The sequence below is a fragment of the Triticum aestivum genome, chromosome 3A (assembly GCF_018294505.1).
Source record: "Triticum aestivum cultivar Chinese Spring chromosome 3A, IWGSC CS RefSeq v2.1, whole genome shotgun sequence".
Classification (NCBI taxonomy): domain Eukaryota; kingdom Viridiplantae; phylum Streptophyta; class Magnoliopsida; order Poales; family Poaceae; genus Triticum; species Triticum aestivum.
Genome location: NC_057800.1, coordinates 38653957 through 38675164, shown reverse-complemented (window position 1 = coordinate 38675164; position 21208 = coordinate 38653957). Strand labels below are relative to the sequence as shown.

Sequence of the window (21208 nt, the reverse complement as noted above, 5' to 3'; positions counted from 1 at the left end):
ACTGAAATAGGCAAAAAAACAACAATTCTGGGCTGGGCCTCCGGTTAATAGGTTAGTCCCAAAAATAATATAAAAGTGGAAAATAAAGCCCAATATAGTCCAAAACAGTAGATAATATAGCATGGAGGAATCAAAAAATTATAGATACGTTGGAGACGTATCAGGCACCCCCAAGCTTAATTCCTGCTCGTCCTCGAGTAGGTAAATGATAAAAAGAGAATTTTTGATGCGGAGTGCTACTTGGCATAATTTCAATGCAAATCTTCTTAATTGTGATATGAATATTCAGCTTCGAAAGATTCAAGACAAAAGTTTATATTGTCATAAAAATAATAATACTTCAAGCATACCTAACAAAGCAATTATGTCTTCTCAAAATAACATGGCCAAAGAAAGTTATCCCTACAAAATCATATCGTCTGGCTATGCTCTATCTTCACCACACAAAGTATTTAAATCATGCACAACCCCGATGACAAGCCAAGCAATTGTTTCATACTCTAACTTTTTCAAAACTTTTTCAATCTTCACGCAATACATGAGCATGAGCCATGGATATAGCACTATAGGTGGAATAGAATGGTGGTTGTGGAGAAGACAAAAAGGAGAAGATAGTCTCACATCAACTAGGCGTATCAACGGGCTATGGAGATGCCCATCAATAGATATCAATGTGAGTGAGTAGGGATTGCCATGCAACGGATGCACTAGAGCTATAAGTATATGAAAGCTCAATAAGAAACTATGTGGGTGTGCATCCAACTTGCTTGCTCATGAAGACCTAGGGCAATTTGAGGAAGCCCATCATTGAAATATACAAGCCAAGTTCTATAATGAAAGATTCCCACTAGTATATGAAAGTGACAACATGAGAGACTCTCTACTATGAAGATCATGGTGCTACTTTGAAGCACAAGTGTGGTAAGAGGATAGTAACATTGTCCCTTCTCTCTTTTTCTCTCATTTTTTTTATTATTTGGGCCTTTTCTCTTTTTTATGGCCTCTTTTTTATTTGGGCTTTTTTGGCCTCTTTTATTTATTTTTCGTCCGGAGTCTCATCCCGACTTGTGGGGGAATCATAGTCTCCATCATCCTTTCCTCACTGGGACAATGCTCTAATAATGATGATCATCACACTTTTATTTTTCTTACGACTCAACAATTACAACTCGATACTTAGAACAAAATATGACTCTATATGAATGCCTCCGGCGGTGTACCGGGATATGCAATATGACAATGATGAATGTGTCATGAACGGAACGGTGGAAAGTTGCATGGCAATATATCTCGGAATGGCTATGGAAATGCCATAATAGGTAGGTATGGTGGCTGTTTTGAGGAAGGTATATGGTAGGTGTATGATACCGGCGAAAAGTGCGCGGTATTAGAGAGGCTAGCAAAGGTGAAAGGGTGAGAGTGCGTATAATCCATGGAGTCAACATTAGTCATAAAGAACTCATATACTTATTGCCAAAATCTAGAAGTTATCAAAGCAAAGTATTACGCGCATGCTCCTAGGGGGATAGATTGGTAGGAAAAGACCATCGCTCGTCCCCGACCGCCACTCATAAGGAAGACAATCAATAAATAAATCATGCTCCGACTTCATCACATAACGGTTCACCATACATGCATGCTACGGGAATCACAAACTTTAACACAAGTATTCTTTAAATTCACAACTAATCAAAGCATGACTTTAATATTATCACCTCCATATCTCAAAACAATTATCATGCTTCAATCTTTTCTTAGTATTCAACACACTCAAAAGAAAGTTTCACAAATCTTGAATACCAAGCATATTATTATTAAGCAAATTACCATGCTATTAAGAGACTCTCAAAATAATTTAAGTGAAGCATGAGAGATCAATAGTTTCTTTAAAACAAATCCACCACCGTGCTCTAAAAGATCTAAGTGAAGCACATAGAGCACATTTATAACGCTCAAAAGATATAAGTGAAGCACATAGAGCAAAACTACATAGCTCAAAAGATATAAGTGAAGCACATAGAGTATTCTATCAAATTTTAATTCATTTATGGCTCTCTCTTAAGGTGTGTGCATCAAAGATGATTGTGTCATACTAAGACACAAAGACACAAATAATACAAGACGCTCCAAGCAAAACACATATCATGTTGGTGAAAAAAAATATAGCTCCAAGTAAATTACCGATGGAAGTGGACGAAAGAGGGGATGCCTTCTGGGGCATCCCCAAGCTTTGACTTTTTGTTGTCCTTGGATTATCTTGGGGGTGCCATGGGCATCCCCAAGCTTAGGCTCTTGCCACTCTTTGTTTCATAATCCATCAAAAGAATTCACCCAAAACTTGAAAACTTCACAACACAAAACTTAAAGTAGAAAACTCGTGAGCTCCGTTAGCGAAAGAAAACAAAAGACCACTTCAAGGTACTGTAATGAACTCATTCTTTATTTATATGGGTGTTAAACCTACTGTATTCCAACTTCTCTATGGATTATAAACTATTTTACTAGCCATAGATTCATCAAAATAAGCAAACAACACACGAAAAACAGAATCCATCAAAAACAGAACAGTCTGTAGTAATCTGTAGCTAGCGCAAGGTTGGAACCCCAAAAATTCTAAAATAAATTGATGGACGTGAGGAATTTATCTATTAATCATCTGCAAAAAGAATTAACTAAATATAACTCTTCAAATAAAAATGACAGCAGTTCTCGTGAGCGGTAAAGTTTCTGTTTTTTACAGCAAGTTTAACAAGACTTTCCCCAAGTCTTCCCAACGGTTCTACTTGGCACAAACACTAATTAAACACAAGAAACACAACCAAAACAGAGGCTAAATAATTTATTTATTACTAAGTAGGAGCAAAAGGCAAGGAATAAAAATAAAATTGGGTTGCCTCACGACAAGCGCTATCGTTTAACGCCCCTAGCTAGGCATAAAAGCGAGGATAGATCTAGGTATTGCCATCTTTGGTAGGCAATCCTTAAGTGGCTCTCATGATAGTTTCATATGGCAATTTTATTTTCTTTTTTGGAAAGTGTTCCATGCCCTTTTTTTAAAGGAAATTGAAATCTAATATTCCCTTCCTTCATATCAATAATCGCACCAACCGTTCTAAGGAAAGGTCTACCAAGAATAATAGGGCAAGAAGGATTGCAATCTATATCAAGAACAATGAAATCTACGGGCACATAATTCCTATTTGCAACAATAAGAACATCATTAATCCTTCCCATAGGTTTCTTAATAGTACAATCCGCAAGATGCAAGTTTAGAGAGCAATCATCAAAATTACGGAAATCTAGTAAATCACATAAAGTCTTGGGAATAGTGGAGACACTAGCACCCAAATCACAAAAAGCATAAAACTTATGATATTTAATTTTAATTTTAATAGTTGGTTCCCACTCATCATAGAGTTTTCTAGGGATAGAAACTTTCAACTCAAGTTTTTCTTCATAAGATTGCATCAAGGCGGTGAAGGCTTTATGTTGACTATAAGCATGTGGAGAATTTAGCACGGATTGCAACAAGGAAATACAATCAATTAGAGAGAACTTTCATAATTAAGTTCCTTGAAATCCAATATAGTGGGTTTAGCAACATCTAGATTTTTATTCCTTTCAATCCCACTTTCATCAATTTCATCATAAAGATCTAAATACTCCGAATTTTTAGAACGCCTTCTAGGTAAAGGAAGATCATATTCAGTTTCATCAAGATTCATATTGCAAAACAAAGATTTAATAGGAGACACATCAATAACTTTTAGATCTTCATCTTGATTTTCATAGGAATTGGAAGAACACGCTTTAATAAAGGCATCTTTGGAAGCATGCATCCTAGCGGTTCTTTCCTTGCACTCATCATTGGAAATTCTCATGGCTTTAAGAGACTCATTGATATCATTCTTAGGAGGAATAGATCTAAGCTTTAAATAATCAACCTCAAGAGAAATTCTATCAACGTCCTAGCCAAATCATCAACTTTAAGCAATTTCTCTTCAAGCAAAGCATTAAAATTCTTTTGTGAATTCATAAATTCTTTAACACTATTATCAAATTTAGAGGGCATATTATTATAATTTCCATAAGAGTTGTTGTAGGAATTCCCATAATTATTAGAAGGATTACTAGGATATGGCCTAGGATTAAAATTCCCTCTATAAGCTTTGTTACCAAAATTATTCCTACCAACAAAATTCACATCCATAGATTCATTGTTATTCTCAATCAAAGTAGACAAAGGAATATCATTAGGATAAGAAGAAACACTCTTAGTAGCAAATAATTTCATAAGTTCATCCATCTTTCCACTCAAAACATTGATTTCTTCTATCGCATGCACTTTTTTATTAGAAGATCTTTCAGTATGCCATTGAGAATAATTAACCATAATATTATCTTGGAGTTTAGTAGCATCTCCTAAAGTGATTTCCATAAAAGTGCCTCCCACGGCCGAATCTAAAAGATTTCTAGAAGCAAAATTCAATCCGACATAATTTTTTTGTATAATCATCCACAAATTCAAACCATGAGTAGGGCAATTACGTATCATTAATTTCATTCTCTCCCAAGTTTGTGCAACATGTTCATGATCGAGTTGCTTAAAGTTCATAATATCATTTCTAAGAGAGATGATCTTAGCGGGAGGGAGATACTTAGAGATAAAAGCACCTTTGCACTTGTTCCAAGAATCAATACTATTTTTAGGTAAAGACGAAAACCAAGCTTTAGCACGATCTCTAAGCAAAAAAGGAAATAGCTTCAATTTAACGACATCATTACCGACATCTTTTTTCTTTTGCATATCACATAAATCAACGAAGCTATTCAGATGAGTAGCGGCATCTTCACTAGGAAGGCCGGCGAATTGATCTTTCATAACAAGATTCAACAAAGCAGTATTGATTTCACAAGATTCAATATTGGCAAGAGGAGCAATCGGAGTGCTAAGGAAATCATTATTATTGGTATTGGTGAAGTCACACAATTTGGTAGTATCTTGAGCCATCGTGACAAACAAGCAATCCAACACATGGGCAAACAAAAAGGCAAGCGGGCAAAAGAGGCAAATAGAGAGGGAGGATAGAGATAGAGGGGGCGAATAAAACGGCAAGGGTGAAGTGGGGGAGAGGAAAACGAGAGGCAAATGGCAAATAATGTAATGCGAGAGATAGGGATTGTGATGGGTACTTGGTATGTTGACTTTTTGCGTAGACTCCCCGGCAACGGCGCCAGAAATCCTTCTTGCTACGTCTTGAGCTTGCGTTGGTTTTCCCCGAAGCGGAAGGGATGATGCAGCAGAGTAGCGTAAGTATTTCCCTTAGTTTTTGAGAACCAAGGTATCAATATAGTAGGAGGCCACGCTCAAGTCCCTCGTACCTTCACGAAATGATAGCTACTCGCAACCAACGCGATTAGGGGTTGTCAATCCCTTCACGGTCACTTACTAGAGTGAGATCTGATAGATATAATATTTTTGGTATTTTTGGTATAAAGATGCAAAGTAAAAAGTAAAGGCAAAGTAAAAAGCAAAGCAAGATTAAAGTGATGGAGATTAATATGATGAGAATAGACCCGGGGGCCATAGGTTTCACTAGTGGCTTCTCTCACGAGCATAAGTATTCTATGGTGGGTGAACAAATTACTGTTGAGCAATTGACAGAATTGAGCATAGTTATGAGAATATCTAGGCATGATCATGTATAGAGGCATCACGTCCATGACAAGTAGACCAAAACAATTCTGCATCTACTACTATTACTCCACTCATCGACCGCTATCCAGCATGCATCTACAGTATTAAGTTAAAAACAGAGTAACGCCTTAAGCAAGATGACATGATGGAGAGAGATAAATTCATGCAATATCAAATAAACCCCATCTTGTTATCCTCAATGGCAACGATGCAATATGTGCCTTGCTGCCCCTTCTGTCATTGGGAAAGGACACCGCAAGATCGAACCCAAAGCTATGCACTTCTCCCATGGCAAGAACCAGCAATCTAGTTGGTCAAACCAAACGGATAATTCGAAGAGACTTTAAAAGATAACCAATCATACATAAAAGAATTCAGAGAAGATTCAAATATTATTCATAGATAGACTTGATCATAAACCCACAATTCATCGGTCTCAACAAACACACCGCAAAAAGAAGATTACATCGAATAGATCTCCACAAGAGAGGGGGAGAACTTTGTATTGAGATCCAAAAAGAGAGAAGAAGCCATCTAGCTACTAACTATGGACCCGAAGGACTGAGGTAAACTACTCACACTTCATCGGAGAGGCTATGGTGATGTAGAAGCCCTCCGTGATGATGGCCCTCTCTGGTGGAGCTCCGGAACAGGCCCCAAGATGGGATCTCGTGGATACAGAAAGTTGCGGTGGTGGAATTAGGTTTTTGGCTCCTGTTCTGATCGTTTGGGGGTACGTATGTATATATAGGAGGAAGAAGTACGTTGGTGGAGCTCCGAGGGGCCCATGAGGCAGGGGTGCGCCCTAGGGGGGGGGCGCCCCCACCCTCGTGACTGCCTCTCTGATGCCTTGGCGTAGGGTCCAAGTCTCCTGGATCACGCTCGGTGAGAAAATCATGTTCCCGAAGGTTTCATTCCGTTTGGACTCCGTTTGATATTCCATTTCTTCGAAACACTGAAATAGGCAAAAAACAGCAATTCTGGGCTAGGCCTCCGGTTAATAGGTTAGTCCCAAAAATAATATAAAAGTGGAAAATAAAGCCCAATATAGTCCAAAACAGTAGATAATATAGCATGGAGCAATAAAAAATTATAGATACGTTGGAGACGTATCAACCTTCATACTGCTTTGAAGACATGCCGTCTTTTTCGTGCAAACGTTGCAGGTCCTCCCATGCCTCAGCTGTATCTTTTGTCTTCCCATACACGCCCAAGAAGCCTAGCCGGTTCACGCAAAGGTTCTTCGTCACGTGCATCACGTCGATCAAAGATCGGACCTTTAGGTCTTTCCAGTAGGGTAGGTCCCAAAATATAGATTTCTTCTTCCACATGGGCCGGGTGCGCGTCCCTCAACATCATTTGGAACAGCTAGTCCGCCAGGACCCTTTCCAAAGATTATGTGTAAATCACTGACCATAGAAAGTATGTGATCACCGGTATGCATGGCGGGCTTCTTCCGGTGATCTGCCTCACCTTTGAAATTCTTGCCTTTCTTTCGACATTGATGGTTGGTCGAAAGAAATCGACGATGGCCCAGGTACACATTCTTCCTGCATTTGTCCAGGTATATACTTTCGGTGTTAGCTATACAGTGCGTGCATGTGTGATATCCCTTGTTTGTCTGTCCTGAAAGGTTATTGAGAGCGGGCCAATCATTGATGGTTACAAACAGCAACACGTGCAGGTTAAATTCCTTCTGTATGTGCTCATCCCACGCACGTACACCGTTTCCATTCCACAGCTATAAAAGTTCTTCAACTAATGGCCTTAGGTACACATCAATGTCGTTGCCAGGTTGCTTAGGGCCTTGGATGAGAACTGGCATCATAATGAACTTCCGCTTCATGCACATCCAAGGAGGAAGGTTATACATACATAGAGTCACGGGCCAGGTGCTGTGATTGCTGCTCTGCTCCCCGAAAGGATTAATGCCATCCGTGCTTAAAGCAAACCATACGTTCCTTCGGCCACCTGCAAACTCAGCCCAGTACTTTCTCTCGATTTTTCTCCACTGCGACCCGTCAGCGGGTGCTCTCAACTTCCCGTCTTTCTTATCATCCTCACTATGCCATCGCATCAACTTGGCATGCTCTTTGTTTCTGAACAGTCATTTCAACCGTGGTATTATAGGAGCATACCACATCACCTTCGTAGGAACCGTCTTCCTGCGGGGCTCGCCGTCAACATCACCAGGGTCATCTCGTCTGATCTTATACCACAATGCACCGCATATCGGGCATGCGTTCAAATCCTTGTACGCACCGCGGTAGAGGATGCAGTCATTAGGGCATGCATGTATCTTCTGCACCTCCAATCCTAGAGGGCATACAACCTTCTTTGCTGCGTACGTACTGTCGGGCAATTCGTTATCCTTTGGAAGCTTGTTCTTCAATATTTTCAGTAGCTTCTTGAATCCTTTGTCAGGCATAACATTCTCTGCCTTCCACTGCAGCAATTCCAGTACAGTATCGAGCTTTGTGTTGCCATCTTCGTAATTGGGGTACAACCCTTTTTTGTGATCCTCTAACATGCGATCGAACTTCAGCTTCTGCTTTTTACTTTCGCATTGCATCCTTGCATCGACAATGACCCGACGGAGATCATCATCATGGGGCACATCGTCTGGTTCCTCTTGATCTTCAGCAGCTTCCCCCGTTGCAGCATCATCGGGCACATCGTCTGGTTCCTCTTCATCTTCAGCAGCTTCCCCCGTTGCAGCATCACCGTATTCAGGGGGCACATAGTTGTCATCGTCCTCTTCTTCTTCGCAGTCTTCCATCATAACCCCTATTTCTCCGTGCCTCGTCCAAACATTATAGTGTGGCATGAAACCCTTGTAAAGCAGGTGGGTGTGAAAGATTTTACGGTCAGAGTAAGACTTCGTATTCCCACATTTAGGGCATGGACAACACATAAAACCATTCTGCTTGTTTGCCTCAGCCCCTTCGAGAAAATCATGGATGCCCATAATGTACTCGGAGGTGTGTATGTCACCGTACATCCATTGCCGGTTCATCTGCGTGCATTATATATAATTATGTGTGTCAAAAGTAAGAAAATTAGACAAGTATCTATGTAAAGTAAGAATTTTTTCTTTCAGAAAGAAGATAAGAACAAGAGGCTCACCACGGTGGTGCCGGCGACGAGATTGGCGCGGGCGATCGACGGCAGTGAAGACGGGGACATGGCGTGACGGGCCGCTAATATAAACCTAGACAAATCTCGGGAAAAATGGAGCTCGGAGGTCGAGCTTCGAGAGAAGAAAGCTTAACTAGTGTGGCTCGGGCATTTCATCGAACACCTCATGTGCATAGGAGGTGAACTAGAGCACCCAATGCCCCCCCTTGCCGGCTAGCAAAAAACAAAGCACTGTGGAGTGCTCTGCCGCGGTGATGGGTTATATATAGGCAACTCATTTGTCCCGGTTCGTGGCTGGAACCGGGACTAAAGGCACCCCTTCTGTCCCGGTTCGTGCCACAAACCAGGACCAATGTATGTGGGCCAGGAGCGAGGCCTATTGGTCCCGGTTCGTGACAGGAACACTAGTAGAAAATAGGGCTTTGGTCCAGGCCGAGGTGGCCCATTAGTCCCGGTTCAGTCCAGAACCAGGACCCATGGGGCCATCTGTCCCGGTTCGTGAGGCCAGGGGCCTGCCGGGCCTCGTGGGGGCATTGGTCCCGGTTCGTCATGCCCCTTTGGTCCCGGTTGGTGGGACGAACCGGGACCAATGGGCCTCGCTCCTGGCCCACCCCCATTGGTCCCGGTTGGTGGCTTGAACCAGGACCAAAGGCTTCCCTTTGGTACCGGTTCATGCCACGAACCGAGACCAATGAGATGCCCATATATACCCACTCGCTGGCGAGCAAAGCACTCCACACTGCTCTGTTTTTTCTGGCCGACGAGGGGAGAGCTTTGTGGTGCTCTAGCTCACCTCCTATGCACATGAGGTGTTCGATGAAATGCCCGAGCCACACTAGTTAAGCTTTCTCCTCTCGAAGCTCGACCTCAAAGCTCCATTTTCCTCGAGATTTGTCTAGGTTTAGCGGCCCGTCACGTCCCACTCCCGTCTTCACCGCCGTGGATCGCCCGCACCGATCTCGTCGCCGGCACCACCGTGGTGAGCCTCTTGTTCTTATCTTCTTTATGAAAGAAAAAAAATTCTTACTTTAGCTAGATAGATACTTGTCTAATTTTCTTACTTTTATTATTGCTTATTATTATATAGTGCGATGGTTTTGGTATCCGCCCCCGTCGACCCTCGTCCTGGCTATGATTCGGATGTGGTGTATATTATCTTTTTATAACTATTTGGTTCATTTATTGTTTATGACAATTATGCCGACCAACGTGACATAGATTTTATTTATCTAGGAGGTAGTTGAACCGGAAATTCCAACCGACCTTATTGTCGAGAGGTTAAATTTAGTTGAAGAAGAAAACAATTACTTGAAGGAAATAAAAAAATTGAGGAGGAGAAGATGATATTGGAGTTGCATGTTGCGGATGTCGTCGATGATCACAAGATCAAGATGGATGCAATGCAGTTGAAGATGAGAAAGATTAGAAAATATGCCATTCATACCGAGGCTTGGTATCATTATGCTGTTGGATCAATGGTTACCTTGGTTGCGATTATGATCGCATTTGTTTTCGCATTGAAATGTTTTACATAGTTTCAATGTATGGTTTAATTAATTAGATGCTTTGGAGAGCTATATGTTGTTAGATGAGAACTATGTATGTACTTTGGTTTTAATGTGATGATGAACTTCTATTAATTTGGTCATGTAATTATCTATTCATGATGTTCTGTAATTGTTTTTGACACACTTAATTATATATAATGCACGTAGATGAACCGGCAATGGATGTAAGGTGGCAGACACACCTCACTTAATTATCTATATATAATGCAAAAAGCAAAACACAAAAATGGAAAAAGCTATTTTTATAGTAAAGTTAATCACAAACTTGTGATTCACACAAATTTCAAAGAATTCAAATTTTAACTATTCAAATTTGAAAACTAATGACACTAACTGAAAGTTTATAATTTTTTTAAAACTAATGGAAAAAAGAATTAAAAAATAAAGCAAGAAACAAAAGAAAATAAATAATGCAAAAAACAAAACAAAAAAAATAAAAAAAATAAAAAAACTGCCACCTATTGGGCCACCACGGCCTGAATACGACTAGAAACCCAACCTAGGTCAGGATTCAGGCCCGCAGAAGGCCCAATAGGCCCACAGACAGCATAATGTGAGATTAGGCCCGTAAGCCTGCATTTGAGAGGAGCTGGAGAGGGCAGCCGCAGTGGGGCTTATAAGCCACTCCGAGCCCCTCTCAACTAGCGAGGTGGGACTAAACTTTTGGCCGCGGGTAGCGCAAGGCCTTTGGTCCCGGTTGGTGCCACCAACCGGGACTAAAGGGGACATTGGTCCCGGTTCGTGGCACCAACCGGGACCAATGCTCCTCGCCCCTGGCCCATGACCATTAGTCCCAGTTTGTGCCACAAACTCGGACTAAAGGGTTGGTCCTCATTGCAGGCAGAGTTTAGTCCCACCTCGCCAACCGAAGGGGGCTGACACTGGTTTATAAGCCCTTCCCTCTCTGCCTTGTTGAGCTCCTCTCAAAATGAAAATAGATGCCCTTATAGAGAAAAGTTTAACCTAAATTGAAAGTGAATTTCTCTGAAGTTCATAGAAATTTACTATGAATTTAGGTTGAATTTTCTCTATAAGCGCATCTATTCTCATTTTTAGTAAGTTAATCAGAAACTCGTGGTTCACACAAATTTCAAAGAATTCAGATTTTAACTATTCAAATTTGAAAACTAATGGCACTAACAGAAAGTTTATAATTTTTCTAAAACTAATGGCACTAACAGAAAATTTATAATTTTGCTAACCTAAAAGCAAAAAGAATTAAAAATTAAAGCAAAAAACAAAAGAAAATAAATAATGCAAAAAACAAAACAAAAAACAGAAAAAAACTATTTTTATAGTAAAGTTAATCACAAACTTGTGATTCACACAAATTTCAAACAATTCAAATTCTAACTATTCAGATTTGAAAACTAATGGCACTAACAGAAAGTTTATAATTTTGCTGACCTAAAAGCAAAAAGAATTAAAAAATAAAGCAAAAAACAAAAGAAAATAAATAATGCAGAGAACAAAACAAAAAAACTGGAAAAAAACTATTTTTCTAGTGAAGTTTATCACAAACTTGTGATTCACATAAATTTCAAAGAATTCAAATTTTAACTATTCAAATTTGAAAACTAATGGCACTAACAGAAAGTTTATAATTTTGCTAACCTAAAAGCAAAAAGAATTAAAACATTAAAGCAAAAAACAAAAGAAAATAAATAATGCAGAAAACAAAACAAAAAAACAGGGAAAAAACTATTTTTGTAGTAAAGTTAATCACAAACTTGTGATTCACACAAATTTCAAACAATTCAAATTTTAACTATTCAAATTTGAAAACTAATGGCACTAACAGAAAGTTTATAATTTTACTGACCTAAAAGCAAAAAGAATTAAAAAATAAAGCAAAAAACAAAAGAAAATAAATAATGCAGAAAACAAATCAAAAACCTAGAAAAAACTATTTTTCTAGCAAAGTTTATCCCAAACTTGTGATTCACATAAATTTCAAAGGATTCAAATTTTAACTATTCAAATTTGAAAACTAATGGCACTAACAGAAAGTTTATAATTTTTCTAAAACTAAAAGTAAAAAGAATAAAAAAATAAAGCAAGAAACAAAAGAAAATAAATAATGCAAAAAACAAAACAAAAAAACTGCCACCTATTGGGCCACCACGGCCTGAATACGACTAGAAACCCAACCTGAGCCAGGATTCAGGCCCGCAGAAGGCCCAATAGGCCCATAGACAGCATAGTGTAAGATTAGGCCCGTAAGCCTGCATTAGAGAGGAGCTCGAGAGGGCAGCCGTAGCGGGGCTTATAAACCACTCTCGAGCTCTCTCAGCTAGCGAGGTGGTACTAAACTTTTGACGCGGGACAGCACAAGGCCTTTGGTCCCGGTTGGTGCCACCAACCGAGACTAACGGGGTGCATTGGTCACGGTTCGTGGCACCAACCGGGACCAATGCCCCCTTTTAGTCCCAGTTGGTGCCACCAACCGGGACCAAAGGCCTCCGCTTCCCGCCCTTTGGGTTGCTGAAAAGAGACCTTTGGTCCCGGTTGGTGGCACCAACCGGGACTAAAGGGAGGCATTAGTCCCGGTTGGTGCCATGAACTGGGACTAGTGGCTTTGCTATATAAGATGACACTTAGGAAATTTTCACTTCTCATTCGCAGTTGCCCTCGACGACGCCGACGACATCATCGACGCCGCCAGGCTGCCCTGACGCCACCCGCCGCCCCCGCCGTCGCCGTCGCCCACCGTCGCCGTCGCCCACGCCTCGCCGTGGCCCGCGCCCGCGCCCTCGCCCGACGCCGTCGACGCTCGCCGCCCCTGCCCCGACGCGCACCGCCCCGCCCTGCCCCGTCGTCGCCGTCGCCCCCTGCCCCGAGCGGGCGCCCCTGCCCCGTCGACGTCATCGCCGTCGCTATCCTCGCCGCCGACCCCGCGTCCCTGCCCCGATCACCTTGGTCCTGCCGGCGCCCTCCTTGTCCTATATATGCTTGTTTTTTTCATGTATATATGCTTGTTTTTTTTATATATATGATGATATATATATGTGCTTGTTTTTTTCATGTATATATGCTTGTTTTTTTCTTATATATGATGATGTATATGCTTGTTATCATAATTGTTTTTGTTCATATATATGATGATTTTTATATAGAATATGATGTTTTTTTGTTCATAGATGATCATATATATGATGTATGCATGGATGTGGATGAAATGAGATGAGATGATATGTGTTTTCTGTTGGAGAAGAAAACATTTTTTCCATGCAAAAGTTACATTTTTAGAAAAGTTTTATATATAGCTAGGAAAGGAAGAAGAAGAAAAAGAATGAGAGGAAAAAGGAAAATAGGAAGAGGAAGAAAGGAGAAGAAGAGGAGAGGAAGAAGAGGAGAAATAAATAAGAAGAAGAAAAAAGAAGAAAAAGAAGAGGAGAAGAAGAAAGGAATAGAGGAGAAGAACAAAAAATAGAATATTCTATTTTCTCTTCTTCTTCTCTATTTCTTTCTTCTTCTCCTCTTTTTTTTTCTTCTTTTTTTCTTTGATCTTCTCCTCTATTAATATCTTCTTCTCCTCTTTTTATTTCTTCTTCGTCTTCTTATTTTTTATTGGATATGTCGTTGTCGATATACCCCGTGTCCCGATAACTTCAACACGAGGGGGTGGGTGGGTTCGACCTACCCCCTCCCCGATAATATTATTTTCCCATGTATGTATGCAAAAGTTACATTTTTAGAAAACTTTTATATATCTAGCTAGGAAAGGAAGAAGAAGAAAAAGAATGCACTACAAGAAATATGTCAACTTGTGACCAACACTATTGGTCACTGTTTTCAATTTGTGACCTTTTTGTGACCAAAAGCATAAGGTCAAAAGATGGCAGTCGTAAACTGACTATAGCGACCTTTCTTCTGGAATGGTCGTAGACGTTTATGACCAAAATACGTCTACTGTGGCGTTTTGGTCAGTAGCAACCTCCCCAGGCCACGTAGGCATCCAGCGTGGCAATCCGATATGGCACAAGATTCAGCCCGGTCCAATTCGATTTTCTACATGGGCCTAGCCCAACAATTCGGCCTTTTTAATGTATTTTTTTCCTGTGCTTTTATTAGCTACATGGGTCTGACCCAGTAATTCGGCCCATGTATTTTTTTAGGCAAGCCCTTTTAATATATGTATTTTATGCTAATTTTGGTTAGCTACATGGGCCTGGCTTACAATTTGGCCTTTTTATTTTCTAGCGCACAACACTTTGCCGTCAATTTATTTTTTATTTCCAGCTTTTTTTCCTAGCTCCACTTTACAGATGGGTCCCAAATGTCAGATTTTTCACAGCTTATTAATAAGCAATATATATGTATATATCAAACAGACAGAAGAGAGAAAGCATACGAAAATCTTCAAATAACAGCCAAAATAAGTTTATTACAATATGCTATATAGAACAGAACATGTGAAACTACATACACTCATTCACATCACACAACCAGTTTCCATACACTCATTCACATCACATCAATCAATTTAACCATCGAATCTTGTATACCAAGGAACTTCCGCTTATATGCAGACCTACAGGAAGGGCATCTCTCCAGCATCATCTCTCTCCAGCATTCACTGCTTCGCACTTGGCTTCACGGCCTCACAATCAGAAAAATTAGGACTGGAGCTCCTGTAAAAGAGTGAACATAAAGGAAAAAAGGTAGGCTTGGAGCTCCTGAAAAAGGGTGAACGCATAAAGGAAAACAAGTAAGAAAACTATACAGGAAAACAAGTAGAGTGTATTGAGCATATATATGTTGTCCCTGGAAGGCGATGAAACCATATTATCATAAGTCACGGTTTAAACATCAAACCAGATTTACAAGTGAGCATGGCTAGAGTTCACAGAAACGATCCAAATCCAAAACTTAGGGGTGGCTGGGAGAACAGAGAGGGGATGCACCGCTCTAGCAGAGGGCGGCGCCGAGGACTGAGTCGCCGTCAATGCTCTGGTGCGCTCCAGTCGCCTACATGTCAGGAGTTTTGTGACTCATGAAGATACATCTATGCACCAAAGCAGAAGTTCATTTACCAAAATAAAATAACAGTTCAAGCATCATGGTACCAACACCAATTTATCAATAGCTCAACACCAAAAAAGCAAGTTAAATTGAAAATGCCATACTCAGACCATTTCATCCTCAATACACGTAATGTGTTGTGCACTCTACACATAACAAGCAGGCTACTAGAAATTACTACAAGGAGAACACACCTCATATACAGAATTCACACTTGACAATTACAATAGGCACTGCACATATATGGAGAGGTTTAAAAATAAAACTCAGGATTTAGGCATGCACTGGGCATGTATGGATACTAATTGCTCAACTACACGAGGGTAGCCAGTTCGCTGTCACATACAAAAAAGCATGATTCAGATCAACACCATAATAGAGATTGCTAAACCTCAACAGTGGCGTACTTATATACAAACAGAGATGATAGCGACACCGTACTACTACTACTTGAAAGATTGGCAGTGAGGCTTACCCATTGGCGAAATAGTCAGATGAGGACACCTCATTGTACTTCATGAGCATGCCTGGGGGCCAAACAGGAATATCAAAGCAATTGCATCCAGATTCTATCTTCTACAAATCACAATAAACTCCAGTCACATTGTGTAGTATCAAATATAAGCAATAATCAAATATAAGCAATAATGCAGCAGCTGAAACCATTACCTTACTAATTTGTAGAAAACCTCATGATGTATATAAACATCCAGATACAAACATGTGTATAACTGCATATTGATGGATCTTGAAAGAAATAGTCCATATACACCAATAGACATCCATATACAAGCATGCATGTAACAGTAGAATATCTGCATATTGATGAATCATGCAAGAAATAGTCCATCTACACCTAAATTAGTAGTACTTGATAAAAAGGTATGCTAATAAGCTAGTTCTTAGATCCAAAACACACAAGGATAGGATCCACACATGCATCGATCCTCATCGGACAGACCACAAAAGAAACATTTCAATTCACAAGCTTCTGTCATGTATAAGACATCCAGATAAAAAACATGTAAACAATTGTATATCGATAAAATCGTGAAAGAAACAGTCCATCTACATCTCAGCTAATACTAGTACTTGATGAAAAGTAAGCTAATAAGCTAGTGTTGTTCCCTCGGTCCAAACACACAGAGATATGACCTACATGTGCATCAATCCCCATCAAACAGACCACAACAGAAAAACATTGCATTTCACAAACTTCTGTCATGCATAAGACATCCAGATACAAACTTGCATATAAGAGCAGCATATATAGATGAATCATGAAAGAAATAGTCTATCTACTCTCGATGGACACACTGCACAAGTCCATATACTTTAGGCATGTTATATATTGCGACTACACTTGGAATTCTATAACATAAATCCTAGTCATTCTCAAGGCGCAGGACAAAATGCAACACACATGCTAGAGTAAAATCACACAGAGCAAAGCAACAACCTTAAACAAACATCATCAGCGATAGTGCAGCAGATGCTAACTTTAGATGCTGCTCGGGTACATGAACACTCTGACCTTGCGCCCCTGCACACAACACAAAGAAACAAACAACCTCAACAAAAAAGCACCATCAAGAAAACTAAGGGCGGGCAGGCACTGACCATGGACTCGGCAGGGAGGTTGGACTTGAACTGGGCGCAGACGACGCGGGAGTTGCCGTGTGGGCTGGTGATCTTGCCCCAGAGGTAGCGGTAGTGGGTGCCGTCCCTCTGTGAACGAATATAAGACGTTTTAGATCGCTTAATAAGCAGCACACTGTCCTGATGCGATATTAGAGGAGCTGTTTTATGCTACAAGAAGACTATGCAGAAGTAACAGAGGTGATAAGCAGAGAACCTGTCGTCGTCTATTACTACTAGACATGCCAGACAGGATCAGCTGGCTAGCGTGCCCCGTGCGCGAGCCAACAGGGCGCCAGCGGTCAATCGGCTAGCTAGACGCGATGCAGACAGAGGAGGGAGAGCCGGCCGGCCCGGAGACGAAGCGCGAGAGGGGATTTGATCGGAACCTCGGCCGGCCGGCCAGGGCGGGAGTAAGGGGTTGGGGGGAGTCCGTACCGGCGAGCAGAGCAGAGCAGAGGAGGCTTCTTCCATCGCGGCGACACCGTACCACGCCACGTCCTCCTTGGTGTTCACCCCCTCGACCTGCACCAGCGACATGCTCTCGTACTGGTTCGACTTCGACCTGCAGATCAACCCCCACATCGCCATCAGCGCGCCGCCCAATCTCACCATGAAATGAATCGCCAGATCCGGCGAGAGCATGGCGAAGAACGGGGCTGCTCATCTCTTGAAGCCGAGGATGGTGCCCCGTACGTAGAGCCTGACGAGCTACCCCATGCGTCCCTTCACCATGGCGGCTGCCGCCGCTTAGGGTTTCGACGGGATGGGGACATGGGAGGGTAGGGGAGGGAAGGGGGAGAAGGTCGGGCGGGAGGGGGGGTGCGGCGGCGAGGGGAGGCGAGGCGGCGAGGGGAGAGGGAGAGGGGTGGCGGATCTGGATCTGGAGAGGGGTTGGGAGACGACGCTAGGGTTCGCATGCGGGAGGGGGTTTCCTTTTTTCAGACAAAGAGGGGGGTGAGGGAGAAAGGGCTGCCGTCGGATCTGGATCTGGAGAGGAGCATCCGACGGCGCTGAAGGCACGATCCGCGTGACATGCTCGTGGACCAATCAGAGCCCAGTACACGTTATGACCATCTAAATTGATCTTAATCTATTAAAAATAAGATGTTGAATCATATAAACAATTTTATTATATGAGAATTCAATAAAATAAAAACATTCTCATTGTGTTAGCGAATGTGACCTAGTTTTTTTAGGAAAACTAACAAACTTGGAATTGGAATAAGACAAATATCTTTAAAAAGTGTTATGAGAAATGAGTTTTTAGGGGAAAAATCATTTTCTATTTTCGGAGTGACAAAATTCTTTTTTGTGAAGAATCTACCAAATATTTCTTTCAAAATGGCACCACACGAAACTATAAGACAACATTTTATGTACAGTTGACCAAATCTTAAAATGTAAAATGCTTTTGATTCACCTCTCATCAAAAGACAATTTATGTTTCAAAAAAGAATCCCTGAGCATTCTTTTTGTCTACTTTTTCAAATGAAAATTTCAAAAAATGATCTCACACTGCGTAAAAGGGTGCATTTTGGAATAGCAAACAATGTTGCCTAAGGAAGTTTTCATTTTCTTTGGACGAAAAAAATCATTTTCCATCTTTTTTAGTGCCCAAAAATGAGGTTTTTTTAAGGACCTACCAAATAATTGTTGAAAAATTGGACCAAATCAATTTTATAAAATACTAGGCCATGTTCAATGCACAATTGACCAAATAGTTGGGTGTCAAAAGTTTTGATCCACCTCTGGTGAAAAAGACAAACTTCCGCCGATTCAGCTATAAGTGGGTCAAATTTGAACTGTAGCTGCCTTGTAGTTTGCTCTTTATTTTTTCCAAAAATCATTTCTAGGTACATAAGTATCTATTTAATCAGAGAAACACCAAAAAAATTCCACGATTCAACCACTAGCTAGGAACGGCCATTCCCGCCGTTTTGACCGCATTTTGAAACGGGCATAAAAAATTCAGAAAAATCAAAAAATTGGAAAACCTTCGCATTGTGTCATTATATATGACCAAGTTACCAGGAAAAATAATAAACTTGTAATACATCAATTCTTTTAAAAAAGTGTTATCAGAAATGAGCTATCATGCGTGAAGATTCATGGCTTTCAAGCCAAATGATCAATCCTATGCCCACATTCGTGGCATCGTTTGTTCAAATGAGCTCATATTGTGCACAAGGGTGCATATTGGAATGGCAAACAATGTTTCCTAAGGAAGTTTTCATTTTCTTTGGACGAAAAAACCATTTTCCATTTTTCGAGTGCCCAAAAGGAGGGTTTTTTGTGAAGGACCTCCCAAATAATTGTTGCAAAATTGGACCAAATCATTTTTATAAAATACTAGGCCATATTTAATGCACAATTGACCAAATGGTTGGGTGTAAAAATTTTTGATCCACCTCTGGTGAAAAAGACAAACTTCCGCCGATTCAGCTATAAGTGGGTCAAATTTGAACTGTAGCTGCCTTGTAGTTTGCTCTTTATTTTTTCCAAAAATCATTTCTAGGTACATAAGTATCTATTTAATCAGAGAAACACCAAAAAAATTCCACGATTCAACCACTAGCTAGGAACGGCCATTCCCGCCGTTTTGACCGCATTTTGAAACGGGCATAAAAAATTCAGAAAAATCAAAAAATTGGAAAACCTTCGCATTGTGTCATTATATATGACCAAGTTACCAGGAAAAATAATAAACTTGTAATACAGCAATTCTTTTAAAAAAGTGTTATCAGAAATGAGCTATCATGCGTGAAGATTCATGGCTTTCAAGCCAAATGATCAATCCTATGCCCACATTCGTGGCATCGTTTGTTCAAATGAGCTCATATTGTGCACAAGGGTGCATATTGGAATGGCAAACAATGTTTCCTAAGGAAGTTTTCATTTTCTTTGGACGAAAAAACCATTTTCCATTTTTCGAGTGCCCAAAAGGAGGGTTTTTTGTGAAGGACCTCCCAAATAATTGTTGCAAAATTGGACCAAATCATTTTTATAAAATACTAGGCCATATTTAATGCACAATTGACCAAATGGTTGGGTGTAAATATTTTTGATCCACATCTGGTGAAAAAGACAAACTTCCGCCGATTCAGCTATAAGTGGGTCAAATTTGAACTGTAGCTGCCTTGTAGTTTGCTCTTTATTTTTTCCAAAAATCATTTCTAGGTACATAAGTATCTATTTAATCAGAGAAACACCAAAAAAATTCCACGATTCAACCACTAGCTAGGAACGGCCATTCCCGCCGTTTTGACCGCATTTTGAAACGGGCATAAAAAATTCAGAAAAATCAAAAAATTGGAAAACCTTCGCATTGTGTCATTATATATGACCAAGTTACCAGGAAAAATAATAAACTTGTAATACAGCAATTCTTTTAAAAAAGTGTTATCAGAAAGGAGCTATCATGCGTGAAGATTCATGGCTTTCAAGCCAAATGATCAATCCTATGCCCACATTCGTGGCATCGTTTGTTCAAATGAGCTCATATTGTGCACAAGGGTGCATATTGGAATGGCAAACAATGTTTCCTAAGGAAGTTTTCATTTTCTTTGGACGAAAAAACCATTTTCCATTTTTCGAGTGCCCAAAAGGAGGGTTTTTTGTGAAGGACCTCCCAAATAATTGTTGCAAAATTGGACCAAATCATTTTTATAAAATACTAGGCCATATTTAATGCACAATTGACCAAATGGTTGGGTGTAAAAATTTTTGATCCACCTCTGGTGAAAAAGACAAACTTCCGCCGATTCAGCTATAAGTGGGTCAAATTTGAACTGTAGCTGCCTTGTAGTTTGCTCTTTATTTTTTCCAAAAATCATTTCTAGGTACATAAGTATCTATTTAATCAGAGAAACACCAAAAAAATTCCACGATTCAACCACTAGCTAGGAACGGCCATTCCCGCCGTTTTGACCGCATTTTGAAACGGGCATAAAAAATTCAGAAAAATCAAAAAATTGGAAAACCTTCGCATTGTGTCATTATATATGACCAAGTTACCAGGAAAAATAATAAACTTGTAATACGACAATTCTTTAAAAAAAGTGTTATCAGAAATGAGCTATCATGCGTGAAGATTCATGGCTTTCAAGCCAAATGATCAATCCTATGCCCACATTCATGG

The 21208-nt window shown here is 40.4% G+C and overlaps 1 pseudogene; it reads right to left on the bottom strand.

Annotated features, from left to right (window-relative positions):
- Positions 1–16930: 16930 nt before the first annotated feature.
- Positions 16931–17802, bottom strand: LOC123057768 (60S ribosomal protein L35a-1-like; annotated as a pseudogene).
- Positions 17803–21208: the final 3406 nt, after the last annotated feature.